This window comes from Mobula birostris, chromosome 29 (assembly GCF_030028105.1).
Source record: "Mobula birostris isolate sMobBir1 chromosome 29, sMobBir1.hap1, whole genome shotgun sequence".
Classification (NCBI taxonomy): Eukaryota; Metazoa; Chordata; class Chondrichthyes; order Myliobatiformes; family Myliobatidae; genus Mobula; species Mobula birostris.
The window spans coordinates 30,962,428-30,975,935 of NC_092398.1; positions in this window are offsets into that span (position 1 = coordinate 30,962,428).

Here is a 13,508-nt window from a genome sequence, read left to right on the forward strand (position 1 = left end):
CTGAGGCGTACAGGAGTGAGGTATTAATGGTAGGGATCATTCTGAGGCGTATAGGAGTGCGGTATTAATGGTAGGGAACATTCTGAGGTGTACGGGAGTGAGGTATTAATGGTAGGATTCATTCTGAGGGGTACCGGAGTGAGGTATTAATGGTAGGGATCATTCTGAGGCATGCAGGAGTGAGATATTAATGGTAAGGATCATTCTGAGGGGTACCGGAGTGAGGTATTAATGGTAGGGATCATTCTGAGGCATGCAGGAGTGAGGTATGAATGGTAGGGATCATTCTGAGGCGTACAGGAGTGAGGTATTAATGGTAGGGATCATTCTGAGGAGTATAGGAGTGAGGTATTAATGGTAGGGATCATTCTGAGGGGTACCGGAGTGAGGTATTAATGGTAGGGATCATTCTGAGGGGTACAGGAGTGAGATATTAATGGTAGGGATCATTCTGAGGCATACAGGAGTGAGGTATTAATGGTAGGGATCATTCTGAGGCGTACAGGAGTGAGGTATTAATGGTAGGGATCATTCTGAGGGGTACAGGAGTGAGATATTAATGGTAGGGATCATTCTGAGGCATACAGGAGTGAGGTATTAATGGTAGGGATCATTCTGAGGCGTACAGGAGTGAGGTATTAATGGTAGGGATCATTCTGAGGCGTACAGGAGTGAGGTATTAATGGTAGGGATCATTCTGGGACGTATAGGAGTGAGATATTAATGGTAGGGAACATTCTGAGGCATACAGGAGTGAGGTATTAATGGTAGGGATCATTCTGAGGCGTACAGGAGTGAGGTATTAATGGTAGGGATCATTCTGAGGCGTATAGGAGTGAGATATTAATGGTAGGGAACATTCTGAGGGATACAGGAGTGAGGTATTAATGGTAGGGATCATTCTGAGGCGTACAGGACTGAGATATTAATGGTAGGGAACATTCTGAGGCATACAGGAGTGAGGTATTAATGGTAGGGATCATTCAGAGGCATACAGGAGTGAGGTATTAATGGTAGGGATCATTCTGAGGAGTATAGGAGTGAGGTATTAATGGTAGGGATCATTCTGAGGCGTACAGGAGTGAGGTATTAATGGTAGGAATCATTCTGAGGCGTACAGGAGTGAGGTATTAATGGTAGGGATCATTCTGAGGAGTATAGGAGTGAGGTATTAATGGTAGGGATCATTCTGAGGCATACAACAGTGGGATATTAATGTTAGGGATCATTCTGAGGCGTACAGGAGTGAGGTATTAATGGTAGGGTTCATTCTGAGGGGTACGGGAGTGAGGTATCAATGGTAGGGATCATTCTGAGGGGTACCGGAGTGAGGTATTAATGGTAGGGATCATTCTGAGGGTACCGGAGTGAGGTATTAATGGTAGGGATCATTCTGAGGGGTACAGGAGTGAGGTATTAATGGTAGGGAACATTCTGAGGCGTACAGTAGTGAGGTATTAATGGTAGGGATCATTCTGAGGTGTACAGGAGTGAGGTATTAATGATAGGGATCATTCTGAGGCGTACAGGAGTGAGGTATTAATGGTAGGGATCATTCTGAGGCGTACAGGAGTGAGGTATTAATGGTAGGGATCATTCTGAGGAGTATAGGAGTGAGGTATTAATGGTAGGGATCATTCTGAGGCGTATAGGAGTGCGGTATTAATGGTAGGGATCATTCTGAGGTGTACAGGAGTGAGGTATTAATGGTAGGGATCATTCTGAGGCATATAGGAACGAGGTATTAATGGTAGGGATCATTCTGAGGCATATAGGAGTGAGGTATTAATGGTAGGGATCATTCTGAGGCGTACGGGAGTGAGGTATTAATGGTAGGCATCATTCTGAGGCGTATAGGAGTGAGGTATTAATGGTAGGGATCATTCTGAGGCGTACAGGAGTGAGGTATTAATGGTAGGGATCATTCTGAGGGGTACAGGAGTGAGGTATTAATGGTAGGGAACATTCTGAGGCGTACAGGAGTGAGGTATTAATGGTAGGGATCATTCTGAGGTGAACAGGAGTGAGGTATTAATGGTAGGGATCATTCTGAGGGTACCGGAGTGAGGTATTAATGGTAGGGAACATTCTGAGGCGTACAGGAGTGAGGTATTAATGGTAGGGAACATTCTGAGGCGTACAACAGTGGGATATTAATGTTAGGGATCATTCTGAGGTGTACAGGAGTGAGGTATTGATGGTAGGGATCATTCTGAGGCATATAGGAACGAGGTATTAATGGTAGGGATCATCTGAGGGGTGCTGGAGTGAGGTATTAATGGTAGGGATCATTCTGAGGGGTGCTGGAGTGAGGTATTAATGGTCGGGATCATTCTGAGGCGTACGGGAGTGAGGTATTAATGGTAGGGATCATTCTGAGGCGTATAGGAGTGAGGTATTAATGGTAGGGATCATTCTGAGGTGTACAGGAGTGAGTATTAATGGTAGGGATCATTCTGAGGGGTGCTGAAGTGAGGTATTAATGGTAGGTATCATTCTGAGGGGTACAGGAGTGAGGTGTACGGGAGTGAGGTATTAATGGTAGGGATCATTCTGCGGGGTACCAGGGTGAGGTATTAATGGTAGTGATCATTCTGAGGCATACAGGAGTGAGGTATTAATGGTATGGATCATTCTGAGGCGTACAGGAGTGAGGTATTAATGGTAGGGATCATTCTGCGGGGTACCGGGGTGAGGTATTAATGGTAGGGATCATTCTGAGAGGTACAGGAGTGAGATATTAATGGTAGGGATCATTCTGAGGCGTACAGGAGTGAGGTATTAATGGTAGGGATCATTCTGAGGCGTACAGGAGTGAGGTATTAATGGTAGGGATCATTCTGAGGCATACAGGAGTGAGGTATTAATGGTAGGGATCATTCTGAGGCGTATAGGAGTGCGGTATTAATGGTAGGGAACATTCTGAGGTGTACGGGAGTGAGGTATTAATGGTAGGATTCATTCTGAGGGGTACCGGAGTGAGGTATTAATGGTAGGGATCATTCTGAGGCATGCAGGAGTGAGATATTAATGGTAAGGATCATTCTGAGGGGTACCGGAGTGAGGTATTAATGGTAGGGATCATTCTGAGGCATGCAGGAGTGAGGTATTAATGGTAGGGATCATTCTGAGGCGTACAGGAGTGAGGTATTAATGGTAGGGATCATTCTGAGGAGTATAGGAGTGAGGTATTAATGGTAGGGATCATTCTGAGGGGTACCGGAGTGAGGTATTAATGGTAGGGATCATTCTGAGGGGTACAGGAGTGAGATATTAATGGTAGGGATCATTCTGAGGCATACAGGAGTGAGGTATTAATGGTAGGGATCATTCTGAGGCGTACAGGAGTGAGGTATTAATGGTAGGGATCATTCTGAGGGGTACAGGAGTGAGATATTAATGGTAGGGATCATTCTGAGGCATACAGGAGTGAGGTATTAATGGTAGGGATCATTCTGAGGCGTACAGGAGTGAGGTATTAATGGTAGGGATCATTCTGAGGCGTACAGGAGTGAGGTATTAATGGTATGGATCATTCTGGGACGTATAGGAGTGAGATATTAATGGTAGGGAACATTCTGAGGCATACAGGAGTGAGGTATTAATGGTAGGGATCATTCTGAGGCGTACAGGAGTGAGGTATTAATGGTAGGGATCATTCTGAGGCGTATAGGAGTGAGATATTAATGGTAGGGAACATTCTGAGGCATACAGGAGTGAGGTATTAATGGTAGGGATCATTCTGAGGCGTACAGGACTGAGATATTAATGGTAGGGAACATTCTGAGGCATACAGGAGTGAGGTATTAATGGTAGGGATCATTCAGAGGCATACAGGAGTGAGGTATTAATGGTAGGGATCATTCTGGGGAGTATAGGAGTGAGGTATTATTGGTAGGGCTCATTCTGAGGCGTACAGGAGTGAGGTATTAATGGTAGGAATCATTCTGAGGCGTACAGGAGTGAGGTATTAATGGTAGGGATCATTCTGAGGAGTATAGGAGTGAGGTATTAATGGTAGGGATCATTCTGAGGCGTACAACAGTGGGATATTAATGTTAGGGATCATTCTGAGGCATACAGGAGTGAGGTATTAATGGTAGGGTTCATTCTGAGGGGTACGGGAGTGAGGTATCAATGGTAGGGATCATTCTGAGGGGTACCGGAGTGAGGTATTAATGGTAGGGATCATTCTGAGGGTACCGGAGTGAGGTATTAATGGTAGGGATCATTCTGAGGGGTACAGGAGTGAGGTATTAATGGTAGGGAACATTCTGAGGCGTACAGTAGTGAGGTATTAATGGTAGGGATCATTCTGAGGTGTACAGGAGTGAGGTATTAATGATAGGGATCATTCTGAGGTGTACAGGAGTGAGGTATTAATGGTAGGGATCATTCTGAGGGGTACCGGAGTGAGGTATTAATGGTAGGGATCATTCTGAGGCGTACAGGAGTGAGGTATTAATGGTAGGGATCATTCTGAGGCGTACAGGAGTGAGGTTTTTATTTTTAGGGATCATTCTGAGGAGTATAGGAGTGAGGTAATAATGGTAGGGATCATTCTGAGGCGTATAGGAGTGCGGTATTAATGGTAGGGATCATTCTGAGGTGTACAGGAGTGAGGTATTAATGGTAGGGATCATCCTGAGGCATATAGGAATGAGGTATTAATGGTAGGGATCATTCTGAGGCATATAGGAGTGAGGTATTAATGGTAGGGATCATTCTGAGGCGTATAGGAGTGCGGTATTAATGGTAGGGATCATTCTGAGGTGTACAGGAGTGAGGTATTAATGGTAGGGATCATTCTGAGGCATATAGGAACGAGGTATTAATGGTAGGGATCATTCTGAGGCATATAGGAGTGAGGTATTAATGGTAGGGATCATTCTGAGGCGTACGGGAGTGAGGTATTAATGGTAGGCATCATTCTGAGGCGTATAGGAGTGAGGTATTAATGGTAGGGATCATTCTGAGGCGTACAGGAGTGAGGTATTAATGGTAGGGATCATTCTGAGGGGTACAGGAGTGAGGTATTAATGGTAGGGAACATTCTGAGGCGTACAGGAGTGAGGTATTAATGGTAGGGATCATTCTGAGGTGAACAGGAGTGAGGTATTAATGGTAGGGATCATTCTGAGGGTACCGGAGTGAGGTATTAATGGTAGGGAACATTCTGAGGCGTACAGGAGTGAGGTATTAATGGTAGGGAACATTCTGAGGCGTACAACAGTGGGATATTAATGTTAGGGATCATTCTGAGGTGTACAGGAGTGAGGTATTGATGGTAGGGATCATTCTGAGGCATACAGGAGTGAGGTATTAATGGTAGGGATCATTCTGAGGCGTATAGGAGTGCGGTATTAATGGTAGGGATCATTCTGAGGTGTACAGGAGTGAGGTATTAATGGTAGGGATCATTCTGAGGCATATAGGAACGAGGTATTAATGGTAGGGATCATCTGAGGGGTGCTGGAGTGAGGTATTAATGGTAGGGATCATTCTGAGGGGTGCTGGAGTGAGGTATTAATGGTCGGGATCATTCTGAGGCGTACGGGAGTGAGGTATTAATGGTAGGGATCATTCTGAGGCGTATAGGAGTGAGGTATTAATGGTAGGGATCATTCTGAGGCATACAGGAGTGAGATATTAATGGTAGGGATCATTCTGAGGTGTACAGGAGTGAGGTATTAATGGTAGGGATCATTCTGAGGGGTGCTGAAGTGACGTATTAATGGTAGGTATCATTCTGAGGGGTACAGGAGTGAGGTGTACGGGAGTGAGGTATTAATGGTAGGGATCATTCTGCGGGGTACCGGGGTGAGGTATTAATGGTAGTGATCATTCTGAGGCATACAGGAGTGAGGTATTAATGGTATGGATCATTCTGAGGCGTACAGGAGTGAGGTATTAATGGTAGGGATCATTCTGCGGGGTACCGGGGTGAGGTATTAATGGTAGGGATCATTCTGAGAGGTACAGGAGTGAGATATTAATGGTAGGGATCATTCTGAGGCGTACAGGAGTGAGGTATTAATGGTAGGGATCATTCTGAGGCGTACAGGAGTGAGGTATTAATGGTAGGGATCATTCTGAGGCATACAGGAGTGAGGTATTAATGGTAGGGATCATTCTGAGGCGTATAGGAGTGCGGTATTAATGGTAGGGAACATTCTGAGGTGTACGGGAGTGAGGTATTAATGGTAGGATTCATTCTGAGGGGTACCGGAGTGAGGTATTAATGGTAGGGATCATTCTGAGGGATGCAGGAGTGAGATATTAATGGTAAGGATCATTCTGAGGGGTACCGGAGTGAGGTATTAATGGTAGGGATCATTCTGAGGCATGCAGGAGTGAGGTATTAATGGTAGGGATCATTCTGAGGCGTACAGGAGTGAGGTATTAATGGTAGGGATCATTCTGAGGAGTATAGGAGTGAGGTATTAATGGTAGGGATCATTCTGAGGGGTACCGGAGTGAGGTATTAATGGTAGGGATCATTCTGAGGGGTACAGGAGTGAGATATTAATGGTAGGGATCATTCTGAGGCATACAGGAGTGAGGTATTAATGATAGGGATCATTCTGAGGCGTACAGGAGTGAGGTATTAATGGTAGGGATCATTCTGAGGGGTACAGGAGTGAGATATTAATGGTAGGGATCATTCTGAGGCATACAGGAGTGAGGTATTAATGGTAGGGATCATTCTGAGGCGTACAGGAGTGAGGTATTAATGGTAGGGATCATTCTGAGGCGTACAGGAGTGAGGTATTAATGGTAGGGATCATTCTGGGACGTATAGGAGTGAGATATTAATGGTAGGGAACATTCTGAGGCATACAGGAGTGAGGTATTAATGGTAGGGATCATTCTGAGGCGTACAGGAGTGAGGTATTAATGGTAGGGATCATTCTGAGGCGTATAGGAGTGAGATATTAATGGTAGGGAACATTCTGAGGCATACAGGAGTGAGGTATTAATGGTAGGGATCATTCTGAGGCGTACAGGACTGAGATATTAATGGTAGGGAACATTCTGAGGCATACAGGAGTGAGGTATTAATGGTAGGGATCATTCAGAGGCATACAGGAGTGAGGTATTAATGGTAGGGATCATTCTGAGGAGTATAGGAGTGAGGTATTAATGGTAGGGATCATTCTGAGGCGTACAGGAGTGAGGTATTAATGGTAGGAATCATTCTGAGGCGTACAGGAGTGAGGTATTAATGGTAGGGATCATTCTGAGGAGTATAGGAGTGAGGTATTAATGGTAGGGATCATTCTGAGGCGTACAACAGTGGGATATTAATGTTAGGGATCATTCTGAGGCATACAGGAGTGAGGTATTAATGGTAGGGTTCATTCTGAGGGGTACGGGAGTGAGGTATCAATGGTAGGGATCATTCTGAGGGGTACCGGAGTGAGGTATTAATGGTAGGGATCATTCTGAGGGTACCGGAGTGAGGTATTAATGGTAGGGATCATTCTGAGGGGTACAGGAGTGAGGTATTAATGGTAGGGAACATTCTGAGGCGTACAGTAGTGAGGTATTAATGGTAGGGATCATTCTGAGGTGTACAGGAGTGAGGTATTAATGATAGGGATCATTCTGAGGTGTACAGGAGTGAGGTATTAATGGTAGGGATCATTCTGAGGGGTACCGGAGTGAGGTATTAATGGTAGGGATCATTCTGAGGCGTACAGGAGTGAGGTATTAATGGTAGGGATCATTCTGAGGCGTACAGGAGTGAGGTATTAATGGTAGGGATCATTCTGAGGAGTATAGGAGTGAGGTATTAATGGTAGGGATCATTCTGAGGCGTATAGGAGTGCGGTATTAATGGTAGGGATCATTCTGAGGTGTACAGGAGTGAGGTATTAATGGTAGGGATCATTCTGAGGCATATAGGAATGAGGTATTAATGGTAGGGATCATTCTGAGGCATATAGGAGTGAGGTATTAATGGTAGGGATCATTCTGAGGCGTACGGGAGTGAGGTATTAATGGTAGGCATCATTCTGAGGCGTATAGGAGTGAGGTATTAATGGTAGGGATCATTCTGAGGCGTACAGGAGTGAGGTATTAATGGTAGGGATCATTCTGAGGGGTACAGGAGTGAGGTATTAATGGTAGGGAACATTCTGAGGCGTACAGGAGTGAGGTATTAATGGTAGGGATCATTCTGTGGTGTACAGGAGTGAGGTATTAATGGTAGGGATCATTCTGAGGGTACCGGAGTGAGGTATTAATGGTAGGGAACATTCTGAGGCGTACAGGAGTGAGGTATTAATGGTAGGGAACATTCTGAGGCGTACAACAGTGGGATATTAATGTTAGGGATCATTCTGAGGTGTACAGGAGTGAGGTATTGATGGTAGGGATCATTCTGAGGCATACAGGAGTGAGGTATTAATGGTAGGGATCATTCTGAGGCGTATAGGAGTGCGGTATTAATGGTAGGGATCATTCTGAGGTGTACAGGAGTGAGGTATTAATGGTAGGGATCATTCTGAGGCATATAGGAACGAGGTATTAATGGTAGGGATCATCTGAGGGGTGCTGGAGTGAGGTATTAATGGTAGGGATCATTCTGAGGGGTGCTGGAGTGAGGTATTAATGGTCGGGATCATTCTGAGGCGTACGGGAGTGAGGTATTAATGGTAGGGATCATTCTGAGGCGTATAGGAGTGAGGTATTAATGGTAGGGATCATTCTGAGGCATACAGGAGTGAGATATTAATGGTAGGGATCATTCTGAGGTGTACAGGAGTGAGGTATTAATGGTAGGGATCATTCTGAGGGGTGCTGAAGTGAGGTATTAATGGTAGGTATCATTCTGAGGGGTACAGGAGTGAGGTGTACGGGAGTGAGGTATTAATGGTAGGGATCATTCTGCGGGGTACCGGGGTGAGGTATTAATGGTAGTGATCATTCTGAGGCATACAGGAGTGAGGTATTAATGGTAGGGATCATTCTGAGGCGTACAGGAGTGAGGTATTAATGGTAGAGATCATTCTGAGGCGTATAGGAGTGCGGTATTAATGGTAGGATTCATTCTGAGGGGTACCGGAGTGAGGTATTAATGGTAGGGATCATTCTGAGGCATGCAGGAGTGAGATATTAATGGTAAGGATCATTCTGAGGGGTACCGGAGTGAGGTATTAATGGTAGGGATCATTCTGAGGCATGCAGGAGTGAGGTATTAATGGTAGGGATCATTCTGAGGGGTACAGGAGTGAGATATTAATGGTAAGGATCATTCTGAGGGGTACCAGAGTGAGGTATTAATGGTAGGGATCATTCTGAGGGGTACCGGAGTGAGGTATTAATGGTAGGGATCATTCTGAGGCATGCAGGAGTGAGGTATTAGTGGTAGTTATCATTCTGAGGGGTGCAGGAGTGAGGTATTAATGGTAGGGATCATTCTGAGGGGTACGGGAGTGAGGTATTAATGGTAGGGATCATTCTGAGGGGTACCGGAGTGAGGTATTAATGGTAGGGACCATTCTGAGGTGTACAGGAGTGAGGTATTAATGGTAGGGATCATTCTGAGGCATATAGGAACGAGGTATTAATGGTAGGGATCATTCTGAGGGGTGCTGGAGTGAGGTATTAATGGTAGGGATCATTCTGAGGGGTGCTGGAGTGAGGTATTAATGGTAGGGATCATTCTGAGGCGTACGGGAGTGAGGTATTAATGGTAGGGATCATTCTGAGGCGTATAGGAGTGAGGTATTAATGGTAGGGATCATTCTGAGGCATACAGGAGTGAGATATTAATGGTAGGGATCATTCTGAGGGGTACAGGAGTGAGGTATTAATGGTAGGGATCATTCTGAGGGGTACCGGAGTGAGATCGATCAGCTGGTTGAGGGGTGTCGCAACAACGACCTCTCGCCCAGCATCGGCAAGGCTAAGAAATTGATTGCAGAATTCAGGAAGGAGAAGTTGAGGGAACACACACCAGTCGTTATCGAGGGGACAGCCGTGAAAAGCGTGAACAACTTCTACTTCCTGGGCGCCAGCATCTCAGAGCATCGACCCTGGGCCCCGCGTATTGATGCAATCAGGCTGCTCCCGCGGCTGTATTTCATTAGGAGCTCAAGGAGAATTGGTATGTCACCAAAGACACTCACTCTCAAATTTCTACAGAATCGCCGTGGAGAGCATTCTGACCGGCTGCATCACTGGATTGCAAATGCTGCGGCGGGTCGTAGATTCAGCTCCAACACGCACCCAACCCTCCCGGCCATCGAGGGCAGCTTCAAAGGGCGACGTCCCAACATGACAGCGTCAAGCACCATCACCATCTGAGACGTGCCCTCTTCTCATTACCACCACCGGGGAGGAGGTACAGCAGCCCTGAAGACCCACACGCCACATTTTAGGAACAGCTTCTCCCCCTCCGCCGTCAGATTTCTGAATGGCCCACGAAACCACGAACACAACCTCACAAGTTAGCTCTGTTTTTGTACTTCAAAAGATTTTAGAGATACAGACCCAATGAGCCACACCATGTAACATATTTAACACTTGCCTAATTGTAGGGCAATTTACAATGATTAATTTTAACTCACTAACCCATGAATGTGTATACAGTGGATTTTGGTTAACTAATCCTTCATTTAATCAGGGCGGCCACTTAAGAGGGGTGATTGATAAGTTCGTGGCCTAAGGTAGAAGGAGATGAGTTATACAGCTCTTGTTACATGCACGTGCAGTTCAACTCTTTGAGTGATTATGCAAGAAGTTTGAAATTATTAACTCATCTCCTTCTACCTCAGGCCACAAACTTATCAATCACCCCTGCTGTGGACACTTTCTGGAGGTCCAAGTTCCACATGCTCCACAGCCGCTGGACTAAGTGTGTAAATGTAGGAGGGGACTATGTTGAAAAATAAATGAGCTAGGTTTTCTAAAATTGACTCCTTCGGTCACAAACTTATCAATCACCTCTCGTATTTTGGACAACTCTTTTGAAGAACAAAAACTAATTGAGAAACTATCTGGGATCATTTTGTTTACTTGGGACACTATGCCACTTATTTGGGATGAAAGGCTGTTGCTAAACTCTTTCTAACGAGCATCAGTCACGTGCACTTGCGCGGCTGCCCGACACCACATCGTGCTTAGAGTAAACCGTTTGTAAGCAGTGTCAGCTGCGTGTGCTTGTGTTGAAAAAGCAGTGATTTTTGTGATTATGAGGACACGAATTCCCCTTTTATTGTCATTTAGTAATGCATGCATTAAGAAGTGATAAAATGTTTGTCACGAAAACACATAACAAACCAACTTAAAAACTAACAAAGACCACATAATTATAACATAAGGTTACGTCAGTGCAAAGCTATACCGTAATTTGATAAGAACAGACCATGGCACGGTAAAGTCTCAAAGTCTCTCGAAAGTCCCATCATCTCACGCAGACGGTGAACCTCCAGCGCCGCCAACCTGCCGATGCAGCATCCTGGAAGCATCCGACCACAGTCCGACTCCGAGTCCGTCCGAAAACTCTGAGCCTCCGACCAGCTCTCCGACACTGAGCACCGAGCACTTCGGCCCCGGCAACAGGCAATAGGCAAAGCCGAGCGTTTGGGGCCTTATCTCCGGAGATTCTGGATCGCACAGTAGCAGCGGCAGCGAAGCGGGCATTTCAGAAATTACTCCAGGTGTTCCTCCGCGCTTCTCACGGCTGTCTCCATCAAATCCGGATTGTGCACAGCCCCCTAGTTAACACATATCGATATCAATTCGGAACGGCCGCACGCGCTGTGTTGCGCCGCCATCTTCTCCTCCCCCCTTCGTCACTGATGGTTGGCAAGAGGTACGCAGTAAGACAATTCAGAGCTGCTTTGTGCACTGTGGCTTGCAGATGCCGGAAACAGATGGGAGTGAAAATGAAACAATTTCACTACTTCAACAAGTTAAGAACAACGAAGGATTTGAAGGTGTTGTTGATCATTTTGAAAGGTTCAATGAAAATGAAGATGCAGTTGTGAGAAGGCAGTCCATTATCTGCACCAGGTGTCTGTGCTGATTCTGTTCGATTACAGTCAATGAAAAGAACATGGCAGTGTGTTAGTTGTTTGTGGTATCTGACGATAACCATGAGACCTGTGCAGGGACGTTTTTAAAGTGGAAAAGCTGCTGTACTGGGACAGTTTCACTCTGAAGCTCAGAAAGTTGTGATTAGTCGTCACAAATTGGGCTCTCCCTTGGGTGCAGTGGATGACCTTGTCATGCCCTTCGCTCTCCTGAAATCTTTGCAGAACCGCCTTGTTGGCCATTGGATCCTACTGTTGATGTCACCCACTGGAGCTGACGTCACAGGCCAGGACACACATGTCCCTATTTCGCCAGGGTATGAGGCCTGCCTGTCAAAGCGGTGTACTGGGGTGCAGCCACTCACACACACAAACCACTACTCGGAGCCACAGGTGAGAGCTGAGTGTCCGGTGGAGACCAAAGGTGAGTCACCTGCCCTGGAATGGACACGACAAGCCCTTTCACCAAATGGGCAACCCCCGCCCCCCAGACACACTGTCTGAATTCCTCTGGCATTAACTATTAGGAACTAATACAATTTTATAGTACTGTAGTAGTGGTAGTGTTCTAACTTGTTCTTTATTTAAATGCATAATTTGTTGCTCAGTTAAATAGCAATTTGTCATATTTATACCTTCATGAAACTTCATCGCATTGGGCCAAAATGTACTGGTCACAATGAACTGGGTGAGTGAGTGAGTGATCAATCGATCGATCCTCTTGCGAGCATAGTCAACAAATGCACAATAGAATATTAACTTTAATAGAATCAATGAAAGATTGCACAAACTTGAGTGTTCATCCAGCGTGCAAAAGACAACGAACAGTGTTAATACAAAAAGAAAGAAATAATAATAACTAAATAAATAAATAAGCAATAAATATCAAGGACTTGAGATGAAGACTCCCTGAAGGTGAGGTTGTAGGGCTATTTCAATGAGGGGGTAAGTGAAGTTCAGTTGGTTCAAGAGCCTGATGGTTGAGGGGTAATAACTGTTCCTAAACCTGGTGGTGTGAGTCTTGAGGTTCCTGTAGCTTCTTCCTGATGGCAGCAGTGAGAAGAGAGCATGTCCTGGGTGCTGGGGGATCCCTGAAGCTGGATGGTGCTTTCCTAAGAAATTAAAATATTTGTATATCTGTTTTTGTAGCTTAGATTTATATCCTGCACTGCAGCCGCGGAACAACTATTTTCACGACGTATACAGCATCACTGATAACAAACTTGGAACATACAAGATTCATTTCTCGTCACACCTTCCCAGGAGCGGCTCAGAAATCACGTGACCTGGGCACCACCCCCTTTCTGTACCCCTGCACGTGATTGGAGTGGCGCTTGTCATTGGGTGTTCGGGGTCCGGGGGAACGTGGTTGCCACTTGAACCACGTGACATGGACGTCTCCCGACTCGGGCATGTGACTGGAGAGTCGCTCGCCATTGGTCGTTGGCCACGTGACAGGGCGTT